We start from the raw sequence: 24,389 nt of genomic DNA, 5'->3' as shown, positions 1-24,389 counted from the left end.
ACCCATTATTAATTACGCATGAGGATATATTATTATATAATGTCTTTACCCAATTAATGAAGGATCCTTGAAAGCCAAATTTGTTTAAGACATGAAACATGAAGGCCCAATTTACTGTGTCAAAAGCTTTCTTAAAATCCAAAAATAGAATAGCACCATTAATTTCAGTAAGGTCTGCGTAATCGATAATATCTTGAATCTGACGAATGTTATAACCAACATATCGATTTTTTATGTATCCTTGCTGGTCAAGACTAATTATTTTTGGAAGGACATATTGAAGTCTTTTAGCTAAAACTCTAGCTGCTATTTTGTAGTCAATGTTTAATAACGAGATCGGTCGCCAGTTTTCAATGTTTTCGGGATCGCCTTTTTTGTAAATTAAGGAAAAAACACTTTGTTTTTGAGATCTAGACATTTCGCCATTTTTAAAACCTTCGTTTAGGGCATCAACGACTAAATTACCAACAAATTCCAAAACTTTACATAAAATTCAACGGATAAGCCATCTAACCCCGGACTTTTGTTTAGTTTCATTTCGTTAATAGCTAGAGTGCATTCTTCATGTGTTAATAAACCTTCACATTTGTTTGCAAGCTCATTAGTTAACTTGTTTTCTAAGTAACTAGCATCAAGGTATGATTGTGAATTTATATCGCTTGTTTCAGAGCTATATAAGTTTTTATAAAATAACACTTCTTGATTTAAGATTTCACTTTTATCTGTTATTATTTTATTATTGACAACAAGAGAGTTTATTACTTTTCTACATTGTCGCGACTTTTCTAAACTGAAAAAATATTTAGAGTTTCTTTCACCTTCTTCAAGAAAGGATACTCTAGAGCGAACCTGTGCTCCAATTGTTTTGAGATTATATATACTTTCAATTTCTTTTTCAAGTTCTTGTATTCTGTTTTTTTGATTAATGTCAGGATTAGGTATTTGAATGCACTTTTTAAGTTCCTTTTCTAGTTTGAATAACTGGTTATGTCTTTCCCGTGATACTTTTTTTGAAAAATTAATAGAAGACTCACTAATTTCTAACTTGCAAATTTCCCATTTTATCTGCTCATTTTTAATATTTGAAGCTAATACGGAATTAATTACTTCTGAAATGTACGAAATATAATTTTCATCATTTAATAAGGAATTGTTAAATTTCCAGAAGCCTGGTCCACGTTTGTCAGGTACTTACAATTTCAAAGAGATAGCTAGTGATCAGTGTATTGTATTTGGGCTGGTCTAATATCAGTTGAAAGTATAAGGGGTACAATATTTTCATCAATTAACCAAAAGTCTATTCTACTCCTTTCCATGCTATTTTTTCTACGCCAAGTAAATTGTTCTATTTTTCCATTTGTTTGCCTCCATATATCTATCAAATTAATAACTTTAATCAATTTTGTCAGAGTTTCTACTGGAATATTCTTAATGTTATTTTCTTTTTGAGATCTACATACTCTATCATTTGTTGTTCAGTATCATTAAAATCTCCACCTATTAGTTTAAGTCCTTGACAGCTCTCTGAAATTAGATCACTTAAGTTATTGAAGAATGTATTTCTGAGTTTTTTATCATTTGGTGCATAAATATTTACGAGTGTATACGTATTATTATTCAGTTCAATGTTTAAAATTACGTATCTACCATATGCATCATAAAATTCATCAATGAGTTTATAATTAATGTGTTTTAGAATAAAGATAGAACATCCCCTACTGTTTGTTGCTCCAAACGAATGGAATACATCCCATTCAGAAGTTTGTAAAAGTAAATCTTTTCGAATAGTTGGTGAAAAATGAGTTTCTTGTAAAAAGACTATTTGTGCCTTTTGTTGCTTTAACCATGCCAGCATCCTTGACAATTTTTTTCTATCGTTTAAACCTTGTGCATTTAAAGAAATAAAGTGATTGTTTGAGAAACTTAGTTTTGATTCACTCATTAATATCAAGTACTAATTTTAAAAGGATGTCTTGAAGTATACAACAATACATATATAGTAAATAATAGCCATCGTAAAGCATACGTACAAAAAAAAAATACTTGTGACATTATTTACAGTTTCAGCAAGAACTATTAAATTGACGACCTGTCGAATACTATATGTTTAAATATTTCAACGAAAAATGGGAGTGTACTAAATATATCCAATAATATAATGTAACGCACGAAAACTTCGTGGAAGGCGTAAATTGTTACTATTAATGTTACTATTTGTCCGACACAGGGGTACGTATACTTTATACACTTTATACAGTTACCAACTGTTACACATATACAGTATTCTTATATGAGTCATAAACGTAATTATTTTTTTTTCGACACTAGTGTGCAGAGTCAAAAAAATCATTTGTATGATTCTGGATGAGAGTGCATTTACAACCATATTTAAAAGCGCATACAGAACAATCAGCAAATTTTTGCAACCTATCCATCTTACGAAATGAAAAAAAGAATAATATATGCAAATTTGCATAATATACGCCAATGGACACGGAACTTATTTTCCTTTAACATTATAAAACATGAAGGAGAAGACAGTGTCTTGAACAGGCGTACAAACAAATGATTGTCCAAACGCTTAGTATTAGAATATACACCATTATACATTTCAAATAAAAGTATCAAAGTGTACATATTGTAGATATATACTGTATTTAATACAGCCTTGTGTCAGTTTTACATGTCTATACATGTTTTTAAAGTTTCTTTCAATCATAGAGTATATCCATAATTCAGTATTCATAGTCCGTAAAACGTCATCAATGTTCAGTTTACTTTCAAGAAACATTTAATATTTGTAAAGTCAATTATTTTCTTTTCTTTTTCTTTTTCTGCTGTTTATCATGTAGAGTTTCAGTGGGAGTCGGGGGTGATCTATCTGTCACGCTTAACTGTCTACCCTTGTTCGGCGTTTCAGTTTTATTCAGGAATTTATCCATATGCTGTTGCACTTTAGCCATGGTAGATGGCTCGTGATTCACGGAAATCTCGGACGGTTCATCTTCAGTGGGTTTTGGTGAGGACGTTTGGGGAACAAATTTCATTGTTTGGTTCATGTCCTCCCCGCTTTCCTTGTTATCGTCAGTTTCAGAGGGCCGATCCTCTGTAGCTGAATCATCCGAATCTGAATCGGTTCCACTGCCGCTAGCATTCAATAAACATTCACTTTGTTTGTGACCACTAATTCTACACTTTGAGCACACCCAGTCATTGCTGCACTCCGCGAACACATGACCGGACTCGAAACATTTAGTGCATTTCTTTGGCCTAACGCTTTCAGGTTGTTGTTGTCCAAAATGAATCACACGACCTGTGAACTTCCCAAAACGCATAAATTTGGGAAGGGGCGCTTTCAGGGAAGAAGCCTTTACAGTTATGATTCTATCACCCGTTTCACAATTTGTGAGTTTTCCTCGTACTCGCAATTTATCACGAAAGCACGAGATTGGATCAATGTCAACCAATGTAAACTGCCTTGTTATTACACTATCATCCACTGAAAGTTGTATATTCTTTATTCTGATGCGAATGGTATTCTCTCCGTCTAATCGGTCAGGATTTGTACCTAGTACAGGGACTATCTTTCCCCTTAAAGGTACCCCTTCGGCCATCAAGGTGACTTTATCTTCAATGTTATCAAGATATATTCGCCACATACCTCGTATACGTTGAAGCCCTTTTATGTGACTTTCATCATTTTTTGGCCGATTGCACAAAATAAGTCCACATGTTTAATCCACTCGGCCTGGGTTGGAGTACGGTTACCAAATAGGGCACTTTCCTTCATGAATACCAGGGGAATGTCATGTGTATAATTTTGTGTACGTGTGTCCGCCATATTTGTTTGATCTGTTTCACTAGTGTTTATGTTTTGCTCATTTTTGTTCGATTTATCCATCTTTACTAACAGTTTATGCACTATAATCCAGCACACTATGTTTATTTATCACTAGAACTTAATTACTTCACAGAACAGTTCAGTATTATCCCAGATTTATTTTATTTTATCAGACCGTAAGAAACACTGCCATAGCTCGTATCGCTTACGTATTCGCTCTAGGCTTTAGCAAATTGTCATTATTTTATTTTTTTATAAATTAATCTGTTAATACGTTTACGCTGAGCTGAAGCCCCAGATCCTGACAATAATTTATTTAATCTTATATTAATATCCTCCTCTTTATTATTTGAATTTGTTTTTTGTAATTCCTTAGCAATTAAATTACCAACAGCAGCGGAGCTCGCCGGAGGCTTGACCGGAGGAGCAGGTGTTACAGGGTTTTTAAAAATTTTGATTTTTTTCTGTAATTTTATTAGCAGCTAAATTTCCGACTTCCGTTCCAATCTTTTTTGTTCCACTTTCAAGTGCAGTTTTTCCTGCAGTTTCCAGAGCTTTTTTTCCATCACTACCAATTGAAGATGCAACAGAAGATGAAAACAATTTTGTTAAAGTGTCAAAAATACCTGTACCAGAGATGGAATCTCCGGAGACCTCAGGTCTACCATGTATAATTTCTTCTCCGGTTTGAGCATATTCCTTCATTTTTATCATAAACTTTCTTGTACATTATATAAAACTAAATTTTATAATTTCATATAAAACTAAATTTTATAATTTCATAATTAATTAATTTCTTTTAAAATTAGTGTAAAACTTGTTTCAACCCCATTAAAAATAATTATTCTACCAAATACGTCTGTAATATATATTCTTATTGAATTTATATTTTTTTTTATTAATTTCAGAATATCCGACTCTGTTTGGTTCTTTTGTAAATGGATAAGCTCTTGTTAAATCTGCAGTACTTAAAGCATAGATAATATTACTAAAATTACCATCAACGAGTGAATTATCAATAAGATCACAATGAATGTAAATTGTATCCACAGAGTTAGTTATATTTGGTGTTGTAGTTCCCCATTCAGTATTTCTCAAAGCTTTTTTCTTAAATCCAAGCAATGTATGAAAATTTGACATTCTTAAATCCAACATAAAATTATCATGAATTGAATTTAATATTTTAAAACTACTTAAATCAAGTTCCAAACTTATTGGAGCAATGTCTGATTTATCAAATTCAAAATCACCATTACTTATTAATGTTTCCCTTATATAATTATTAATGTCCGTATTACTGTAAGAACCATTTATAAATATAATATCTTCCCATTCTTTACCATTATTATAACGAATTCTTTTATTGTCAAATTCATCACTAATATTATGCCAAGAGTAAGTCGTAGTGTTAATACTATCCAAACCAACAACATATGTTTTATTTTTATCTAAAATTAAAGAACGACTGAATCTAACTGTAAAATCGCTTGGAGTATTTTTATTATCGTTTTTAACAGCTTCAGAACTTAACACTATTTTTTGTTCCATTTATATTAAAGAAAAATATTTTTTATATAACATTTCATGTTCTTTTGGTAACAATTTATTCATTTTTAATAGTTTATCAATTATGCTAATACCTTCATTTTTTAGTTCTTCATTATTATTTCCAGCATCAATTGAACCACAAATACGTTCTAAGTTATTAACCAGTTCTTCTGGATTTCATGGACAAACGTCATAACCTTGTCTTCTTATTACTTTTTTAAATTTCATGGATCTTTTATTGATAGGTAATCCTGATTTTTCTGTTAATTCTTTAAATATTTTCTAGTAAGTATTGAATGTTTTTTATTATTTTTATATCTTTTATTAATCAGATCAATTAAATCAATATCTACTTTAGTGTTAATTACTTCTTTTCCAGTTGTTCGATCCTTTGCAATTAATTTGTTTTGACCATAAAGTTTATTAAGATCAATCAATAAATTGCCATATTGCCCATTTGGTGAAACTTTATATGGATTGTGATGATTTATTCCCTTTTCCATATATCTTCCTTAATTAAGGATATCATTGAGCGTTTTTCTATATTTTTTTAAATTATTTGACTTGGCTATAATTTTGTTTTTTCTCTCTATATCATCTTCTGAGGTTTTTTTAATTCTACTTATTGCACCAGATTTACTATCCAATTTTTTAATATCCTTTGGTACATTTTCTATGATATCTTCTACTTCTTCCGTAGTCTATTTTTCATCAGGATTTTCAGATTCGGTGTGAAAAAAGACAAACACTTCTTGTGGTGCACAATATTTATCTTTATCTAAAAGTTCTAAATCAATTTCTTTGTTAAGATAAACTTTAAATTTTTTTGGTCTTGCACCCATTTCTTTTTTTGATTCTTCGGTTGTATCATACTCATCTTCTTTTAATATATCAAATTCTTTTTCTCTGCCACAATCTTTCAGTATTTTATCAATCTCTTTGTCGTCTAGTTTTTGTGGAAATGGTGGTAATAATGGTTGTTGTAGTTCTGGGGGCGGTGGTTCTTCCAATAACTATGCCAAATTTTGTTGTTGTTCTACTTCTTGTATTTTATCAACAAACCTTTTTGGAAGTAACGCTAATTGCTCTTTAATCCCAGGTAATGCTTTTAACTGACTCAATTCTTCTTTTTGGCTTTCTATTCCTTCAGTAATTGGTTTATAAATTTCACTTTACATCTCTTGCTTAGTAGCTTTTCTTATTTTATCTCTCATTATTTCTTCTCTTTTAGCTCTTACTTTTTGTTCAACTAGGTTGTTTATTTCTCTCATTTCTTAAGTTTTGCTAGCATTTATATAATAATGTAAGATAATGTAAGATAATGTATGATAATGTAAGATAATGTAATATTATTATATAATGGAAATTCCAAATTATGATACAAAAAGTGATAAATCTAATAACTTCAAACAATTTTATCCTTTTATGCCAGATTCATGTTTTAGAATGTTAATATGTGGATCTTCTGGATCAGGAAAAACAAATACACTAATGCATATGCTACGAAACCCTCTTATATATTATGATAAATTATACCTTATAATATGCTAAAAACCTAGAACAATCTAAATATCAGGATTTAATAGACCACTTAAATAAAATTACAAAAAGAATTAAAGTAAATCCAAATGAAATACTTGGATATTCGGCTGATCCCAGCCAAATAATTGATGTTAATGACCTTGAATCAGATAAACAAAAAGTAGTAATATTTGATGATTTTATATGTGAAGAAAAAAAAGGTTCAAAATGAAATAACAAAATACTTTATTCAAGGACGTCACAAAACCTGTTCTGTTATTTATTTAAGTCAGTCTTACTATAAAACACCAAAAGATATTCGAATTAACTGTTCACACTATATCTTGTTTGAAAATCCGGGTAAAAGAGAAAATGATATGATTTGTAATGAAAAAAATATAGATAACAACTCGTTTGCTAATGCAACAAAACAAAAATATGGTTTCTTATATGTTGACAAACCAAGGAAGTTTTTAAGAAAAAACTTTACTGGTATAATACAATGGGAGTTTTTAATAATATAGAACAAATAAGTGAGCCCGACAGTATAAGTAAAGTTAAATTTGATATTGATTGAAGTGATTATGTTAATAAAAAACAATTCAAAAAGCTTAAAAAGGACATGGACTCATATCTTCATAAAAATAAGGAACTTGATAACACAATGAACAGAGCATTAGATATGGGAGGTAATGAAATAATCAACCTAGGAAATCCAGATAAACCAAGTGATGCAGTTTCAAAACGATTTGTGTTTAAAAAAAATCAAAGTGTAATAGAAGACTATAATCTTGAAGATAATAAAAGTATTAAAAAGACACTAGAAGCAGAAGTAAAGAATATTGAAGAATTAACAAAAGACTTAAAAAACAATTCATTATTAATACATTTTTTGTAGTTCAATTACAAGGTAAACTTGAAGAAGAAATGAAAGCTATGGTTGATTCTATTAAAGAACTTGAAGAGAAATCTGATTTGACAGATGACAACATAAAAAAGAAATCAGAACCAATTTTAAAAAGTTATACAATCAAGTTCAGGAATTAAAAGATAGTATGATTAAACATGAAGAGCTAAAAAACAAGATTATTGAAGCCGAGAAAAAGTTACAAAATATGTATCAGTTAGAAATCAGAACAGAAATAAATAAACTAAATACTGAAATGGTAAAAAAGAATCAAGATTTACTCGATACATTTTCAAGTAAATTTGCAGAATAAAAATCTGAATTGGAAAAGGCAGCTTCACAAAGAGGTGATGACCATGACACAGCATTAGATAACCTTAAAAAAGAGCTTAATTCTAACATAGAAATTTTTAAGAAACAACTTCGGATCTTGATTAGTAATGTCGACACACGTCACAATTTAAAGTAAGCAGACTTAAATACACTTACAGGTTTATAACAAAAAGATACTGCGCAGCTTAATGCTAAAGTTGAAAAAAAAAAAAAAATGAACTGGACTTTGTAGTTGAAAAATCAGTTTAACAAGGAAAGTTAATTACCTCTAATACTGAAGCAATAACCACTAATGCAGAAGAAATTACAAAAGTAAAAAATGCATTTTTAAAACAAGAAACACGATTAGCTAGAACAAAAAATACTGTTGACAATTTGTCTGCTTCTGAAGTTGCTACAACAAAACGAGTTGATGATTTGGCTAAAGTAATTCTTAAACTTAATGAAAATTATAATACTTTGGAAGAAGAACTAGAAACAGTAAGACGTGAAGTGTTTCTCTTTGAATACTACAATAGCAGACAACTACATGTAAAACAATATCTTGGTTCTAAAAGATATGACATTGAAGATAAACGGTTATAACAAAAGGTATTAGATACGGATTTTTTTTTTTTGCACTATTTGGAATACGAGCCAATAAGATTATAGATTATAAAAAGTTTATTAAAACAGATCAAAAACTTGTTATCTTTCATGGAGTTGAAAAGAATGTATTTCTATTCCAACAAGATGGGGATTACACAATTGAAGTAAACATTATCAAAAACATAGTAGTCCGCTATGTTGCTGAAAAATTTAATTTTAAATTTATTTTTGACTGGCGGGGTGATCAGACAAATGGAAAAGAGTATATATCACCTGAGATTAAACAAAATTAATTTAAGCAAAGGAATGTATTTTACATTTTTTCATGAAGACATTATTCCATTGATTGATGTGCCTGTGCCTCCAGGTGATCCATATACTGTAGAACCAGGAAGTTATGTAAGATTTTACCTAGTCAATTGATCAATTTCCATTTATTTCATTGTTTTTTATATAATGGGAATATTCAATAATATAAATGAAAAAGGAAGTAAAACAGAAAAACAAATAATAAGAAAACCTCCTTTGTTTTTAACATCTGCAACAGAAGATACCGATAGTGGATTATTTCAATGGAAAGTTGTAAATGCTAGTCCTGGTTTAGTTTAAATGGTAATAATGTAACAATTAAACAAAATTGCACATTAATTATTCTTATTGATGCAATTAAAAAAGATACAGGAGAAGGGAGTATCCAATTAAAAAACAAAGAAAATAAAATTCTTCAAAGTTATAATACAAAAACCAAAAGAAGAAATGAATCTATTTCTATTAATTATGCTAATCAATTTCAAACAAATGATGTAATTTATATTAATTCTTTAAACCTGAAGAATATTTAGTTAACAATTTATGGTTCTGTTACCATAGGCCAATGTATTAATACCCGTATTAAGAATATATCTTTTATCGTCATAACATGATAAAGATGTTTTATTAATAACATAACTGGAAAGATTGTGTTTATCAGAACGAATAACTTTAAATGTATGGTTAATTTGGGTTGAATTAAACAAAGTATCTTTGTAATTTTCATGAACTATTGTTTTCTTAACAACATGTTTTTTTAATTCCTTTACATTTTTTAATGTTAACTTCATTTTGTAATAAATATGAATACATTTTACTTCTTAATCCAATAAATTCAGCAATGGGAATGCCGGCAGCTTCATCTTTGAATTTTCCAATTACTTTTTTGTTGTAATCAAAATAAAATTTTGACTTACTATCATAATCACTATTATCAAAAAAATCTTTGTCCTTATAAAAATCCTCATATGCATCTTCAGTATTTATTTCACATAATGAATCAGTGTCAGTACATAAAAGCTTTGCTGAGCTTCCATACTTTTCCTTAATGTAATTATAATGAAAATCATACATTAAATATTTTGATAAATCTAGAATGCACATTCCAACATAACAAGGTCTGTTTAATAACAAACTTTCTTTTATTCTATGAATATCAAACAAATTCTTATTCAACATTGTTGAACTAACAAATGAAGGTTTTGCGATATATTTTAATAAAATATTTTCATTATGTGTTAATTTATTATTGATTCTTTTACGTAAATTCTCCATCGCCTTACCGAATACCGAGTTGTTCATGAGTTTAAAAAGGTCTTTTTCAAATGATTTTTTTGCTTTAGATCTTTTTTGAGTATTAAAATCAATATACATTTTTAACCAAGGACTTTCATCAAAAGTTAATATTCTATGTATTTTTGTTACTTTTAATCCTAATTGTGTATAAAGTTCAAGATTTTTAAAATGAACAACATAATTTTTTTTTTTCATTAAAGTTGGAACTAATTTTTTTACATTACTTTTTCCTATTTCAAATTCTGTTTTAATATTTTTACTATAATTTGAAAGCCATTCGTCTGGTATTTTATTTTTTTCAGAAGCTAAAGTATAATCATTGTGAAGATTATGTAATTCGTTTGGATATTCAAGATCACATTCAATTATAACGTTAGTTTTACCTTTTGCAATTAACTTCTTATATTGTTTTAAAGTGACCCATTTAAAATTTCCAGAGGGCAAAGGTCGGCACATGGCCCAACCATAAAGGTTATTGGCGTCGAGGTACATAATGTATTTAGTTTCTAATTCAGGATCATAATATTTCATATATTTATTGTTTGCTTTGCTGTAACGATTAGCTATATAACTTATTCCTCTCCTCAATCCCTTTTCAATAAAAAGATACATATCAGTATCAGTAAATAAATCCAGATTTATTCCAGTCATTTTTAACATTGCATCCCAAGCTAACCCAGGACTACTAAAGTAATGGCAAGGGTCAAGTTTATAATATTCCAAACATAGTTTTCTAAAAATTTCAAATGTATCAGCTAAAAGTAATACGTCAGTTTTTAAATATAGATCATGATATTCTCCCATTGTTCTAATTTTAAATTTATTCCAAACATTTTTAACATGTTCATATTCGTTGTCAGATATGTGTGTTTCATTTAAAATTGAATAAAACTCTTTTTTAGGAGGTAATTCTGTTTCTTTGATTTTTTAAATGAATCCATGTAATCGTATGGATAAATACCTTTTGTTTTTAATAATTCAAGTGCAACTAAATGTTCCAGCTTCGATTTTTTTTCATTTTTTAATTCTTGAGATGTATACTTAAATTCTGGAATATTTTTTACTAAGTTACCTAATGGTTGAGACATAAATTGAAAACTATCTATAAAAATCAAATCACTTACCATAAATGCCATATATCTTTCCATATTATTAGGAATAACATCTATTTCTTTTTTAAATTTTCCTATTTGTTGCATAATAAAATGACCATCATAACCTCTTAAATTATGAAAAATAACAGGAATTTTGTGTGTTAGTCTAAAATAATATTACATTCTGAGTGAGCACTTCCTCTAAATTTTCCTGTTATATGACAGTGGTCTCGGACCTTTGGTCCTTTCGGAAAACTTTGTTTTTCATCTCGTACTGGAATGTCAGTTTTCTTATATTCTTTTCCACAAATGTGACAAGATTTCTGCTTTATAAATAATTTTATTCAATTTCGTCTTTTTTAGACATTCTCAAATCTTTGTTAAAATGTTCTTTAAATATTTCCTTACAATATTCCTCTTCCTCAAGCATTTTCTTAATAAACTTATAAACTGCATTAGGACCTCTGTAAACTTCTGTTGATTTAGTATATTTATCATCATAACAACAAACATTTTTATAACCGTAACCGCAGTCTACATGTTTTTGATATGGTTCAGTAAATGAAAATTCAGGTGATGGTAAAACAGTAAATACTTTTCTAGTTATTGATTAAAAATCAGCATAAATTACAAGAGGTACTGCTAAGCCTTTATGATAATTTTTAAAATGTATTTTACTTCCCTTTTTTGGCATTTTTATAGCTTGAACCCATTAATAGCTAAAAAAATTTGGAATTTTTCTTTTAATATTCTTTCTTGAGAAAAACATTGAAAAACAAAATTTTTAAAAAATTTTTTATTTTTACATTTTGTTTTTTTAAAAATTTTAAAAAATTAAAGTTTTTAAATCCAAAAAAATGTTGAACACAGCCCTTTGAGGAGGTTTTTCCTTGGAACCCTCGGGGCTTTAGCCCATTTCAGTCGTCATCAGTTATTTTGTCTTTTAAAAAAACAACAGTACAGTGTTCTTCATATTGGTATTTTGATATGTACAATGGTAAAATACTGTGGTTTTTTTCCATAACCAAATATCGTAAATGAATATCTTCGAGTCTCTATTTTAGGTATTTGTTTTTAAGTAACGGGAAATTTTTTTCCCCTTTAAATTAATTTTTTTCATATGCTTTTTGAACTTTTTCAGAATTTTTGTTACGGGAATTTTTGTAACCCAAAATGACACCTTTTTAAAAACTTTCTTATATCATTTTTTAAAATTTATTAACCCTTTTTTTGATTTTGTAAGTTTTGGTAATTCTAAAAAACTAAAGCACCCCAGGGGTATATTTAAAATTTTTTGTTTTATTAATGGGCATCAACGATTCATTTCCAGCCATTTTTTCTAAAACCCAAATTACCAATTCTATTTATTTTTCATAAAAGGGTTTGACGTAAAGTGTTTTTATTTATTTATTTTAAAAATAATTAAAGCCTTTGTTTGAAAAAAAGGGTGTTTTAAAATATTGTTCTGTTTACAAAATTTTCGCGAAAGTTTTTTTTTTAAACAACATTTTTTTTACCTTTTTAAAGTTTTAAGTTCTTTTTAAAATCCCCAAATGAGTTTTCTATAGTTAAATAAATTTGATTTTTGATCTTGTCTAATTAAACCTTAATTTCAAACTTTTTAAATATATTTTTTAAAAGATCCTAAATTTCCGACAGCCATCTATATTTATATTTAGAAAAAAATTCTTTTAAGCAAAAAACAAAAAAGAAAATTTAAGAAAAATAAAAATCTAAATTTTAAATTTTCCCCCCTTAGTTTTCGTTTTTTCCCCATTTCTTACTCTTTTTTTTCTATCACAGCACTTTTTTTATTAACCCAGAAGAATAATTTAGATGCTGCTAAAAGCTTCTATATATTTTTTCTTTTTTAGTATCCAATTGGTTGCAATAACTCTTTTTGGGTTGTTTCGATGATTATTTTGGGCTGGGGCAAACACATAAAATTTAAAAACAAGGTTTTAAAATACCTGAGGGTAATTTTTCTCGTTTCCAAATTAAACAACCCCAATCCCCTCAAATAAATTTTTTTTTTTTTTAAAAATAAGGATCAAATTCAAATTTTTTGGTTGCCCGGCGGCTTCCCCGGTATTTTTTTGGTAGCCCGACGAAAATTTCTGGTAGCCCGCGGCCCGGGCAATTGATTTTGGGACCTTTGGGTTTTGGAATTATATTAAAATTTGGAATATTCTTTTAAAATATCTAAAACGTACTTTTTCCGATGCAATATTCCATAACTGATATAAATTTTCTCATTTATATAAAAAACTTTTAGAAAAAAAAAATTTAAAAACCAATCTAAATTTTAAACAAATCTTCTTCTTTTTTATTTCTAATCCATTAAGTTTTAAATTTCCTTATATACGTTTAAAGGCATTTAATATTTTTTTCTTCCTGCATTCTAACATATTGTAAAAAATCTTGAAAAACTTTTTTCTCTTCTTCTTTCTTTTTTTTCCCCAAACGTGCTTTTTTTATAATTTGTTTTTTTTGTGATAAATGAAATTTTTTAAAATAGCTTTTTTGTCTTAAAACTTTTAGTCTATTAATAAATATACAAATTACTGAGGGGAACAGCGCCGCAACTGCTAAAAAATATGGGAATAGCTGGAACAAGGGGGGCCTTCAATCAATGTTGTTATTTTTCATCCTTAGGGATTGTTATTCTTTTCAAACTCAAAGGGGGCTGCGTTTTTGGGTGCTTGGCTTTCCCCTTTTTTGATATTTTTTTTTTGTTCTAATGAAAGCCGAACAAAAAAAATACCTCGAAATTTGTAATCCTGTTTTCACTCTCCCCACAAAACAATAACTTTTCTGTAAGCAGCAGAAAGTTTAGTTAAGTTTTAAATTTAAATTGATCTATTGTTTCTATTCCACTAGAAATTAAAATTTTTTTACTCATTTTTTTTAATATATTTTTTTTTAAATTAAATTTTTTCCCAAATTTACACTAAAGGGAAAAATTTAAACCTTTGGTTTTTTTAACGAATCGAAGATTCGGGAATCCAACTATTAAATGTTTCACAAATAACCCTTCCCCTTTATAAAGCTTGTTTTTTCTTACACGTAAAAAAAAATTTTAATTTTCGGGAGTGAAACGGGATCGTATTTTTACCCGTAAAAGGGGAAAGAAATAGGGGAAAAAACTAAAAAATAGGGCGTGTCGGGGTTGTATATTTAAAAGCCCGTATATAATAAAAAAACGGTTTTCCGTTACTATGAAAAAACGGAATTCTTAGTTTACGAACCCCTTTATATTATTAAAAAGGGGAAATTTCTAAAAAGGGTTATTCTGATCGTTTTAAAACCCCCGTATTTTCCCCGTATAGGGTCTGGTTTTAGGGGAATACAAAATCCAAATTTTTACAAAAATAGGGGGACGAATATTTCCCGTAAAATGTTTCATATAAACCCCCGTATATTTCCCTATATTCGGGGATATACGGGATTTGTATAGTTTGTATTTTTTTCGAAAATCGGGGTTAAAAATTTCCCGTATATTCTTTAAATAAAAACCTCCGTATTTTTCCCCGTTTTAGGTGGGAAAATTAAAGGGTTTTAAAAAAATTTGTATATTTCGAAAATAGGGGACGTATTTGCCCCAAAATGTTTCATATAAAAACCCCGAAAATTTTTTCCCCGTATATTCGGGATATGGGGATATCAATAGTTTTATATTTCAAAAAATACAGGGAAAAAATTTTTCCCTTTTTATTCTTCGTATACAACCCGTATTTTTCCCGTTACCGGAAATACGGGATTTAATAATTTGTTATTTCGAAAATACGGCAGTATTTTCCCCTTTTTTGCTTGGTTACAACTCCGTTTATTTCCCTATAGCCAGAAATACGGGATTAAAAAAATTTTGTATTTTAAAATAGGGGACTTTATATTTCCCTTATATTCTTTGTAAACAACTCCGTATTTTTTCCCGTTATTCTGGATATACCGGGTATGAAAGTTTGTAAAATTTTGAAAATACGGGGTTTAAAATTTTCCCCGTATTTCTTCGTTTTACAACTCCGTATATTTCCCGTATTTTCCGAAATAGGGGATTTAAAAAATTTGTATTTTTCGAAAAAAAGGGGACGTATATGTCCGAAATATGCTTGGTATACAACCCCAAAAAATTTTTCCCGTATATGCCGGAAAAGGGGGTTTAAAATTTAATTTATTTTTTTTTTCAAAAATACGGGTTTGCAATCAATATTAAAATGAAAATTAATTCTCCGGCCTTTCAATGGTCAAAATTTTTTTTCCCGTTTTCGAACTTTTTACTGAGGGTAGAAGGGAATGCCAATTTTGAAAAAAAAAATTTTTTAATCTAAAAGGGACATGAACTAAAAAAAAACATTCCGGCCCAAAAACGGGTTAAAATTTTAAAAATAAAAAACATGAAAAACCCCATCATTTCATCTACGCGTTCCCGATTTTTTTTTAAACTTTTAACAAAATAGCCGATTGAGAAAAAAAAAAGGGAAATTTAATCAATTCATCTCTATTTTTTTTGTAGTGATAAATACTTCCGGGAAAATCATCGCCATTGAAAAAAAACAAATTTGAAGCATAAATTAACTTTTTTTTGCACTTTTTCCAACGTTTGTCATACAATGCAAAATTTATAGAAAAAAAGGGGAAACAAATCCAAAAAATTTTGTGTACTAAAAAATTTAAAATAAGACATGTATTGTTTACTTTATTATAAAAACAATTTTAATTTTTTTTACAGACGAAAAATAATCGATAAAGGGTGTTGCGCCCAAAAATTTCGAACAAACGCCTTTCGTTCGATTTAATAGTATCGTCTGTACCGACCGGGGAAATCTTTTTTTTTTTTGGTGTTTTTGTTGGGTTTTAACTTTGCGCTGACACATTTTTTTGGCCCCTTTAGCGAATTTCCTGTTTTTTTTTGGGTGGAGGAATCCCCCAGGTCCCCAAAAGGGTGCATTTTTTTCATCGTGCGACGAGCCCTGCTTAATGTTTTTCCTTTCACACGGAAAATTTTAACACATTTGAGGGGGTTTTGAACCCGCATCGGTGATGGGCAAGGTTTTAAAGTCATCGTCTAAACCACGGGGACCCCCGGAAACCCACCCCAGGTGGGTCAAATTTCTTTAAACCAACATGTAGAAAACCCTTTTTGGTAAAAAAGAAAGCCCCTAACTACCAAAGCATTGAGTTTAATTTTAATTCAAAGGGGGTTTTATAAAATATGTTTTTATATTTTTATGTTCAAGTTCCTTTCAACTGTTATAAATTAAATCATTAACGAAAAAAAAATTTTCATACCCGGGGCCCTTTTGTTTCGAAGTAATTTTTTGCAGTTTTTTCTATGTCTAGTAGGTGGCAAAGCGAGGACAAGGAAATATTTTATTTTTTTTCTTTTTCGCACGTGTTAGCAAACCACGGGGCTATGTGGTAATTCACCCTTTGCGGGGGTGTAACTATCACGTGAAAAAAGGGGACAGCACTTTTAAACTCCCATTTCCCCATTGATAAAAAACACGTGCGCACGCTTTTAGCGATCAAAAAAAAGCGTGAAAGTTTCGAAATTTTTTTAAAATGGAGTTTTTTAAAAGGGAAAGGGGTTATTTATATTTAGCTGTAATTTACAAAGAAAAGTGTTTTTTTGTTTTTAAAAAAAAGGCTGAAAATCTCGTTTTGTTTCTTTTGGGTATTTCACGTTCGCACGTGTCAGCTAACAACTGCGAACGTGATAGCTATCCAATGGAAGTTTTTAAGCAAAGGGGTAGCTTTTACTGCGCCGTTTTTAATCAACACATTCGCACGTGAAAACTAACATGTGCAAAAGTGGGGCTAAACCGTGTGCACGTGTTTAAAAAAAAATGTTTCCAATGCCCCCTCTATTCCACTGTATTATACACTGTGGCAGTGGATTTGGGGTCCTTTAGTATTGACCTAGCAATGGGGAATATTTCGAAATTTTCCTAAATTCTTTTTAAATGTCCAACAAAAATGCGATACAAAATATTAAAATATAATTCTTAGTTGATATTTTTACTTCGCATGTGCAGGTACTGGGGGGCCCAAAGCTTTTTGTTGCCAAAAACGGGGTAGGGGGGTTTTCGAGTTTTGGCCATCCCTTTTTCCCCCCCAAAATTTTTATTTGCAAATTTTCCCACTTATTTGTAAAAAAGGGAAATTCGGAATTTAGGTCCATTTTTTAAAAAAATTACCCAAAAATTCCCCCCCGTTGTACAAAAGTAAATTTTTTTTAAAAAAATTTTTCGGGACAAAAAAAAAGACAATCACCATTTCAAAACGTACAATAAAATAAAAATTTTAAAGAGAAAAAAAAAAATTTAAAAAGGGATAAAACAGGTAGCAAAAACATCCCCATTACTTTACTTTAAAGCAATGATAACCGTGGTAAGTGGGGGGCGTGACCTGATTGACTGAAATAAAAATACAAATTTTGCTTAAAATTAACGAAAACGCTCGAAAAATTTTGGAAAAGATTAATGAGTGTCTTTCTTTTAAAAAAAAATGATAAAAAGCATTTACACTGATTTCCCCAAACTCCCAAAAAATAAATGTACATAAAATTTTCTCCCAAAACATTTTAAACCTGCCAACTTTAAATTGATAATAATTGTATGCATTTAAACAAAAATCAGTTAGTACCCATTTCCCCCAAAAGGCCTGGTAATCCATCTGACAATTTCAAACATTTTTTTTACTGCAAATTGAAAATTTAACGGGAAACTCGATGAATCCCCAATTAACAAAAATTTTACGCAAAAAATTTGGGGGTCTTTAATGCATAGATTTTGGGGTATCCAATCAGTTGGGAAAACACGTTTTTCGCCCACGCTTCACGCGTTCAAAACCAAAAAGCGTTTAACAATTGGCTCAAGGACCGCACGCGAAAACCCCTGTATATTGAATATTTCAAAAGGGAAAGGGAAGTCCCCGAGTAAGTTTATTTGATTTAAAATTTTTTTAATTTTTTAAAACTGATTTTTTTTTGTGAAAACCAGACCATGAATTAATTTAAAAATTTAATGGGAAACCGGGGTTTTGTTTTTTTATTTTTTTTAAACAAATTCAGAAGCGTCAAAAAGGTCATTTTAAATTTTGTAATTTTAAATTTAAAAAAAAAAAAGAAATTTGGGGGAAAAAAAGCCTTTTAAATTTTAGTTCATTAAAACATTCATTCGATTGTTCATTTCTTCACAACTAATCATTTAAAAAATTATTTTTTTCTTCTTTCATCCATAGTCTAAAAGGGTTTTTCCCGGAAACCAAAGGGGTTGATGTTCCCCGTGTTTGAAAAAAAAAAAAAATATGTGAAAAAATCATTTGTTAACCTTTGGGGGTTAAAACCAGATAAAAAGTTGAAAGGACAAAAAAAAAACTCCAGATAGAAGTTTTATTTTTTAAAAAGCTAGGTACCCGAGGCTGGGTTTTAAGGGGAAAAAATAAGGGGGGCACGCAGTTCTTACATTGGGTTTAAAAAACGGGGAATCTCGGAAAAGCATTAATAAATTTAAATAATTAAAATTTTTTTATTTTTAGAAAAGGGGTTTCCCCGGTAATCTGACAAAAAAAACGTTTTTTTTCAGATGGCACTTTTGCAAAAAATTTCAACATCTCTTGGCCTCTGGGAGAAAAGAAAAATGTTTTTCTCTTTCGAAAAAAATCAGTGTCAGTATGAAAAAAATTAAAACTATTCCCGATTATTTTTCTCTAAGGGCTTTGTTAGTCTATGTAAGCGGTTGTGATGCTAAATTTTTTATTTTTTAAAATAATTTTATAAAAAAAGGGTTTGGGAAAAATAAAAATTTTATTATGTAGAAAATTTTAAATTTTTAATTGAAAATTATAAGAATTTTATAGTGTCCTAAAATTTCAAACTACTAAGTTTTTTTTGCTTACCAATTTTTAGTAAAAATCTTTTTAAAAACCCATTTAAAGGGGGAGAACAAAAAAATCCCCAAATTTGGGCATTTCCGTACAAAAGTGTTGTTGTTGTAACACGGGGGTGGGGGGGGGGGTGGGAAACGATAAATAATAGCTTTGGTCCCCTTATTTAAAAATTTTTTTTGATGCATTTACAGGCAAAAGGTTTACTAAAGATGTTTCTTGAATGAAGTTAAATTTAAAAAATTAAAATGAAATGGGAACAAGTCGAATATGTAAAATACTTTAAATTTTTGTCAAAAAAAAAGTAAAAATTTAAATAATTGGGAAAATTTGGGATCTAGGTTTAAAAAAAACGAACGGGAAAATTTCTTATCCCCAGGCAAAAGGGAATAAAACAATGAAAAAATTTTAAAAGGGTTTATTAAAAAATTTTACACAATTAAATTATCTTATTTTTTTTATGTAACTGTAAAGCAATTTGGGGTTTAAAATAAATTTAAGAAATAACGCAATTTAAAAAAATAAAATAAAAAAAGGGGACTGGCCTCCAATCGGCCCACAAGAACCAAAAAAAAATTATATAATTGAGCCGGGCCCTGAGAAAACCAAAATAGTTTAGGTTTTTTGACCCGTGGGTTTGAGCCCCAAACCCGCCCCATTTCCCCGCAGTCTGCTCAATCCCTGCTGTTCGCTAACAGTTTTTTTTAATTCCCCAAAAGGCTTTGAAAGCGAACAGCATGGATCCCACTAGACCAGGACATGCGCAAAGGTGGTCCCCGATCCCCTCTGGTCGCAAAACCCCCTATTTTGGTTTTCTCATGGACGGCATTTTAAATTTTTTTTTTATATATTTGGGTATTAATGGTTTTATTTAAATTTTGTTACGTATACTGACCAAATATAAAAGGGTTTCGGAAAAAAATGAGAATTAAAATTTTTTTTAAATAAATTTTTCCCATAAAAATTGTATAAAATTTTAAAGCGCAATTTAAAAACTAAAAACCCCCCCTTGGTTATAAAAGGTTTAAAAGAAGTGGGAAAAATTTTTTTTGCCCTGCGGTCAGGGTTCGTTTCCCCGCGACCATCTTTTTTTTTATATATGACATTTTTTTAAAAGTTTTTTTGAAAAAAATATTCCCCATTTTAAAATTTCAAAAATTTTCAAACTTCAGCTTAAAAAAATCCTTTATGAAATGATTTAAATTTTGTTTTTAATCGAACTTTCCCTTTTAGTATTTTTTCTCCCTAGATGTTATTTTGTAGAATTTTTCGTCCCAAACCCTTTCCTGTTTCATTTAAGGAATATTAATTTAAAGGGAAAATTAAAGCCTGTTTTTCCGGGGGGCTATATATTTTGAAAAAAAAAAAAAATGGGGGAAACAATAAACATCTCGCGGGGAAGGGCTATCTTTGCATGTCTACCCTTTTTCTGTTACTCTGCCAGGGTTTCACGTGCAGAATAGGGCATTCGCTCGGCAAAAAACCCAATCATTCGAAAACAAATGGTCATTTTTTAGGAAAGGGAAAACGAGGGAGTCCGTAAATTCGATCTTTAAACATTCAACAAACAAAAACCCCTTTCTTTCATTTTTTCCACAGATTAACCTGTAAACCGGTTTCATAATTATTTTCCCCAAAATTCGGCAACTCTAATATGAAATAATGTAAAATTTTATTGTACCCTGATATTATTTTTTTATATTTAAATTAGGTTTAAACTTTGAGATTTGGATAATTTTAAATCCAGAAATTTTCAGATGCATTTTTATTTAAAATTTTAAAATGATAAAAAAGATGGAACTTAAAGATGAAAAATTTTACTTGTTAAGTTTTTTATACTGAAAACCCCGAGATTGGAAAATTTTGGAAAACTCTTCAAAAATTGTTTAAAACCCAAAAATTAAACGTTTTGAGGCCCAAATTTTATCGTTCAGAACTTGTTTTCCCGTTTACAAAAATTTAAAGAATGTTTGAAAAATTAAATTAAAAAAAAAAGCTTAACAACGCAGTTTTGCAATTTTCCCTCAGTCCGATTTTTCGTCAAAATCCCGGGGGAACCCCCGGTAGAAACCCCTGGGATGCGAGGGGAAAGTTTTATGTCACTCTGATATATTTTATCCAAACGTCAAAAGAAATTTTTTTGCATTTTGAATAAGTTTTAACACGGGGGATTTCGTAAGGCGGAAAGGGTTTGGAACACAAAATTTTGCATAGTTTACGTTTAAAACAGCCTTGGTTTAAATTAAACCGGGCTGTAGTTTTTTCCCTTTTTGGGAGGGGAAAAAAAAATGGGGGAAAGGGGGTTTTTTGTCCCATTACCGCACTTAAGTTTTGAAGTTTTTTTGGGCGGGAAACCCCTCTTGAAAAAGGGGCTCTCCCGTATTTTTTGTTATTATTTTTGTCCCTTTTTAAGACAAACCAAACAAAATGAGGGGAGGATTGACCGGGGCCAAAAGTGTGACCCGGGACTATGAAACCCCTGCATTTTTTTTATTAAAAATAATTTTGGGGGGGGATAGAATTTTTTTGTTTTAAAACCCCTAAAATGCAAATAAAACAACATAGATAACCCTTTTAATTTAAATTCAACAGGGCCCCCTTTAAAGAACTAATTTTTTTTTCCCCCAAAAAGAAATGAGTATGGGCGTTCTGAAAACTTAATGATTTTCGTCATCCCCGCCCACATGTCTTTTTATTCCATAATTTTCACACATTTTTAAAAGAATAATAATCAGTATCTATTTAATTGCAAGAGTCCATTTTTTTAATTTTAAGCGTTTCTTTTTTTTTAAACCAGGTTTAACAAGAGTTGTTTTCTTAAAACAGAAAAAGGGGACGGGCTATTTATTTTCATTTTCTAGAGAATATACAATGTGTGAAATTTTTTACATTTTATTTAAAAAGAAACAGACAAAAGCCGGATTTAACCATTCCCTTTTTAGGGACCTTTTGTAACAACAGATTTAAAAACTTTACTTATTGAGATCGGGAAAATGAAAAATTTTCCCAAATGGTTTTATCATTTGTAACCCGCTTACATTCGTTTTTCCAGTACAGAAAAAAAACCAAAATTTCGTCTTTTTTTAAAATACATCTTCGGAAATTGGAGGGGTGTATGCTTTTTTAGAAGACGGGAAATCGAAAAGCCCATAGCGGTAAACAGTATTCAAGGAATAACGAAAACATGTACAGACAATAGTTAAAAAAAAGTGAAACTCAAACTTTTTTTGTTGATCCCAAACCCCGCAGAATTAAATGTGCGAAATTGGGTTTTTTTCAATTTGAAAAAGAACAAAATAAATTAAAAAAAGTTGATTTATTGATTACCCATTTTAATTCTGCTTATTTCAAATTTTGGAAAAGAAATGAAAAATGATTCAAAACCCCTTTAAAAAAAATGAAATTTAAAAAGTATTTTAAGGGGAATAAAAAAATTAATTTTAAACTGGGCATTCTCCCAAATTTAAAAACAATAGATTTTTTTTTCATACCCCTCTTTTTTTTTTCCCGGGTTTTTTCTAACCAAAACCCTATTCTGCGGGAGGTATCACCGACATTCATTTTGTCATCTTTAGTGTGTGCCCCTATTCAAAATCAATTCAATAAAAGAAAAATACGGGGTTTGATACTACCCCAAACATTCGGGAAAATTGGTTAAAAGGGAACTTTTAGAAATACCCGGTCCGGAATTCCCCCCCAAAATGAAAACCAAATTCAGTCAAATGTGACACAAATGGGGAAACTTTATACTCTGAAAATCTTTCAAAAAGGGGGGAAAAAACCCGGGGCCCCTAACAAAAAAAACAGGTTTTTATATCCCCGTTAAAAAGATGCAAAAACATTCCGTATATGACACAAAAATACGGGGTCTAAAATTGTATATACCCTGCAATAAAACCCGGGGCTTTGTTTTTTACCCTATAGTAAAAAATACAGTTTCGTATTTTTCCCCCAAAATGACAAAAAGAAAGGGTCCGTAAAATTCGTATTAACCCTTTCATATACGGGGTAGTCCGTTTGCCCTATATCAAAAAGTAAGTTTTTGTATATGCCCCCCATTTGCAAAAGTACGGGGCCGTTTTTTACTTGGTTTTAAAATCAGCGGTTAAAAAGGAAAAAAAACCCCAAGCCCGAAAAATTAGAAAAAAAACAAGTCCGTATATTTTCCCCGTAATTAGATGCAATACGTCCGTATATGACAGAAATACGGGATCCGTTTTACCACCCTAACATGGTATACGGAAAAAAATCCGAAGCCCGTATATTAGAAAATACAAGGGCCCTATATGCCCCGTAATTAAAATTTCAAACACAGTGTATATGACCAAAAAAAACGGGGTCCCTATACTAAAGTATATTCGGAATATACAGGCTCGTATACGTGTTCCGTATATTCTAAAATACGGAAAGTATACGGGAAAAAAAGTCTCAAGACCCTTCGAATACATGAAAATGAAACTTATGTTAAAGCAGGACACGAATAAACACCATTTCTAGGGATTTTTTTTTTAAAGTTCGTATATTGCATATATACGGGAAATATACATTTATGTATATTCGGCGTATACGGGATCCCGTATATGCATGACAAATATACGGACTTCCCGTATACTAGATGTTCCGAATACGGGATCGCATATTAGGTCCGTATATTTGTAATATACATCCCGTATACTCCCGTATTTTCAAAATATACGGGACCGTACACTCCCGTATATTGACCCTTTTTTCGCAGTGTTATAGTCTCGTCTAATAACTTTTTCTATTCTAAAAACCTCTTGTGTAGAAGGTAAAAGTTCTTGCTCATAAAATGAACCTTGAGTTATTTCATTATTTAAATCTTTAATAGTGTATGTTCTGGGATTTGTATTATTAATTCCAAAAATTATAAATATATCCTCTGTCCAGTTTGGTTTATTTCCTTTTTCAAAATGCCTTTTAAGTTTGCTTAAGCGAACTCAATCACCAATTTTAAATTTTGGTTTACTCTTTGGTATCTTTAAATTACCATATAAATTAAAGTAAACAGTACATTTATTTAAGTTTTTACTGGCTTCAGTTGGTG

This window comes from Mercenaria mercenaria, unplaced genomic scaffold (assembly GCF_021730395.1).
Source record: "Mercenaria mercenaria strain notata unplaced genomic scaffold, MADL_Memer_1 contig_2195, whole genome shotgun sequence".
In the NCBI taxonomy this organism is placed as follows: domain Eukaryota; kingdom Metazoa; phylum Mollusca; class Bivalvia; order Venerida; family Veneridae; genus Mercenaria; species Mercenaria mercenaria.
Note: the sequence above shows the minus strand (reverse complement) of the source record.